A 4,570-nucleotide genomic window follows, 5' to 3' on the forward strand; every position below is an offset into this window, starting at 1 on the left:
AAGCCACGGCTATTCGTGGGATACATAACAAATATACATACTACTGCCACATGATGCTGGAGGTACAACAATTTCGTCTGCAAAGAATGATTCATTGCTATAATTTATGTCTGTGCCTGTGTCAGAAATGAGAATGAGGACTCGGAGTGGGACGAGTACCGTGCCTTGAGGGACAACTTTTCACTGTAGCACTCACTGATTTCACTCCGTTTAATATTACTCTTCGGATTCTATTCGTGAGGACCTTAAAACTCCGTCTGCCCACTTTGTGTGCAATTACATCATGATGATCGCACTTATTAAAGGCTTTTGTAAAGGCAGTGTATACCATTGCATTTTCTCAGTCTTTAGGCACATCCCAGAACATATCGTAACTAATCAGTAGTTGCGAAAGGCAGGAGCCACCTGTTCCGAGCCCAGGTTGACCTGGGTTGTGCAGTTGCTGCGATCCCATGTGATTCATATTCTTCCTTCTTAAAACCATTTTATAGATCTTGATAATGTGGGATGTTAGGGCTGTTGGTCTATAGATTTTTGCCATTGTTTTACTACCACCTTTGTGGAGTGGGATAATATCAGTGGTTTTTCATGACTGTGAGATGACTCCAGTGTTTTGACTTCTTCTCCTTAGAATATTTACGGCACACGATAAAGGTTTTTTGCAGTTCTTGATGAATATCGAGTTCCACGAGTCTGGAGGTGCATGATGCTGGAGGTACATGATGCTAGAGGTGCATGATGCTGGAGGTACATGATGCTAGAGGTGCATGATGCTGGAGGTACATGATGCTAGAGGTGCATGATGCTGGAGGTACATGATGCTAGAGGTGCATGATGCTGGAGGTACATGATGCTAGAGGTGCGTGATGCTGGAGGTGCATGATGCTGGAGGTACATGATGCTAGAGGTACATGATGCTGGAGGTACATGATGCTAGAGGTACATGATGCTAGAGGTACATGATGCTAGAGGTGTGTGATGCTAGAGGTGCGTGATGCTGGAGGTGCGTGATGCTAGAGGTACATGATGCTAGAGGTACATGATGCTAGAGGTGTGTGATGCTAGAGGTGCATGATGCTAGAGGTGCGTGATGCTGGAGGTACATGATGCTGGAGGTACATGATGCTAGAGGTACATGATGCTAGAGGTACATGATGCTAGAGGTGCGTGATGCTGGAGGTACATGATGCTGGAGGTGCGTGATGCTGGAGGTACATGATGCTAGAGGTACATGATGCTAGAGGTGCGTGATGCTAGAGGCGCATGATGCTGGAGGTGCATGATGCTGGAGGTACATGATGCTAGAGGTACATGATGCTAGAGGTACATGATGCTAGAGTTGCGTGATGCTGGAGGTACATGATGCTAGAGGTGCGTGATGCTGGAGGTACATGATGCTAGAGGTACATGATGCTAGAGGTGCGTGATACTGGAGGTACATGATGCTGGAGGTACATGATGCTAGAGGTACATGATGCTAGAGGTACATGATGCTAGAGGTGCGTGATGCTAGAGGTACATGATGCTGGAGGTACATGATGCTAGAGGTGCGTGATGCTGGAGGTACATGATGCTGGAGGTGCGTGATGCTAGAGGTGCGTGATGCTGGAGGTGCATGATGCTGGAGGTGCATGATGCTAGAGGTGCGTCATCCTGGAGGTACATGATGCTAGAGGTGCGTGATGCTGGAGGTATATGATGCTGGAGGTGCGTGATGCTAGAGGTGCGTGATGCTGGAGGTGCATGATGCTGGAGGTGCATGATGCTGGAGGTGCATGATGCTAGAGGTGCGTGATGCTGGAGGTACATGATGCTAGAGGTGCGTGATGCTAGAGGTGCGTGATGCTGGAGGTACATGATGCTAGAGGTGCGTGATGCTGGAGGTGCATGATGCTGGAGGTGCATGATGCTAGAGGTGCGTGATGCTGGAGGTACATGATGCTAGAGGTGCGTGATGCTAGAGGTGCGTGATGCTGGAGGTGCATGATGCTGGAGGTGCATGATGCTGGAGGTACATGATGTTGGAGGTACATGATGCTAGAGGTGCGTGATGCTGGAGGTGCATGATGCTGGAGGTACATGATGCTAGAGGTGCGTGATGCTGGAGGTACATGATGCTAGAGGTACATGATGCTGGAGGTGCGTGATGCTGGAGGTACATGATGCTAGAGGTACATGAAGCTAGAGGTGCATGATGCTGGAGGTACATGATGCTGGAGGTACATGATGCTGGAGGTACATGATGGTAGAGGTACATGATGCTAGAGGTGCGTGATGCTGGAGGTACATGATGCTAGAGGTGCGTGATGCTGGAGGTACATGATGCTGGAGGTACATGATGCTGGAGGTACATGATGCTAGAGGTGCGTGATGCTGGAGGTACATGATGCTAGAGGTGCGTGATGCTGGAGGTACATGATGCTAGAGGTACATGATGCTAGAGGTACATGATGCTAGAGGTGCGTGATGCTGGAGGTACATGATGCTGGAGGTACATGATGCTAGAGGTGCGTGATGCTAGAGGTACATGATGCTAGACGTGCGTGATGCTGGAGGTACATGATGCTAGAGGTACATGATGCTAGAGGTGCGTGATTCTGGAGGTACATGATGCTAGAGGTGCGTGATGCTGGAGGTACATGATGCTGGAGGTACATGATGCTAGAGGTGCATGATGCTGGAGGTACATGATGCTAGAGGTACGTAATGCTGGAGGTACATGATACTAGAGGTGCATGATGCTAGAGGTACATGATGCTAGAGGTGCGTGATGCTGGAGGTACATGATGCTGGAGGTACATGATGCTAGAGGTGCGTGATGCTGGAGGTACATGATGCTGGAGGTACATGATGCTAGAGGTGCATGATGCTGGAGGTACATGATGCTAGAGGTACGTGATGCTGGAGGTACATGATACTAGAGGTGCATGATGCTAGAGGTACATGATGCTAGAGGTGCGTGATGCTAGAGGTACGTGATGCTGGAGGTACATGATGCTAGAGGTGCGTGATGCTGGAAGTACATGATGCTAGAGGTACGTGATGCTGGAAGTACATGATGCTAGAGGTGCGTGATGCTGGAAGTACATGATACTAGAGGTGCATGATACTAGAGGTGCATGATGCTAGAGGTACATGATGCTAGAGGTGCGTGATGCTGGAAGTACATGATGCTGGAGGTACGTGATGCTGGAGGTACATGATGCTGGAGGTGCGTGATGCTGGAAGTACATGATGCTGGAGGTACGTGATGTTGGAGGTACATGATGCTGGAGGTACATGATGCTGGAGGTACGTGATGCTGGAGGTACATGATGCTGGAGGTACGTGATGCTGGAGGTACATGATGCTGGAGGTACATGTTGCTAGAGGTGCATGATGCTGGAGGTACATGATACTGGAGGTACATGATGCTGGAGGTGCATGATGCTGAAGGTGCGTGATGCTGGAGGTGCATGATGCTGGAGGTGCGTGATGCTGGAGGTGCATGATGCTGGAGGTGCGTGATGCTGGAGGTGCATGATGCTGGAGGTGCATGATGCGGGAGGTGCATGATGCTGGAGGTGCGTGATGCTGGAGGTACGTGATGCTGGATTACCTGGAGGTTACCTGGAGGTTATTCCGGGGATCAACGCCCCCGCGGCCCGGTCCATGACCAGGCCTCCCGATGGATCAGGGCCTGATCAACTAGGCTGTTACTGCTGGCCGCACGCAGTCCAACGTACGAGCCACAGCCCGGCTGATCCGGCACTGACTTTAGGTATCTGTCCGGCTCTCTCTTGAAGGCAGCCAGGGGTTTATTGGCAATTCCCCTAATGCTTGATGGGAAGCTGTTGAACAGTTTTGGGCCCCGGACACTTATGGTGTTTTCTCATAGTGTACCAATGGCGCCCCTACTTTTTATTGGGGGCATTTTGCATCGCCTGCCCAATCTTTTACTTTCGTAGGGAGTGATTTCTGTGTGCAGATTTGGGACCATTCCTTCCAAGATTTTCCAAGTGTAGATTATGATATATCTCTCCCTCCTGCGTTCCAACGAGTACAAGTCAAGTGCTTCCAAGCGTTCCCAGTAGTTAAGGTGCTTGACAGAACTTATACGTGCAGTAAAGGATCTCTGTACACTCTCTAGATCTGCGATTTCACCTGCTTTGAATGGAGATATTAATATACAGCAGTATTCCAGCCTAGAGAGAACAAGTGATTTGAAAAGGATCATCATGGGCTTGGCATCTCTCGTTTTGAAAGTTCTCATTATCCATCCTATCATTTTCTTTGCACGTGCGATCGTGGCACTGTTGTGATCCTTGAAAGCGAGATCCTCAGACATTACTACTCCCAGGTCCCTTACATTATTTTTCCGCTCTATTGTATGGCCGGAGTCAGTAGTATACTCTGTTCTAGTTATTATCTCCTCCAGTTTTCCATAACGGAGTATTTGGAATTTGTCCTCATTGAACATCATATTGTTTACCGTTGCCCACTGGAAAACTTTGTTTATATCTTCTTGGAGGTTAACAGCGTCCTCAGCAGATGACAGCCTCATGCAGATCCTAGTATCATCCGCAAAGGA

This window comes from Cherax quadricarinatus, chromosome 63 (genome assembly GCF_038502225.1).
Source record: "Cherax quadricarinatus isolate ZL_2023a chromosome 63, ASM3850222v1, whole genome shotgun sequence".
Taxonomy (NCBI): domain Eukaryota; kingdom Metazoa; phylum Arthropoda; class Malacostraca; order Decapoda; family Parastacidae; genus Cherax; species Cherax quadricarinatus.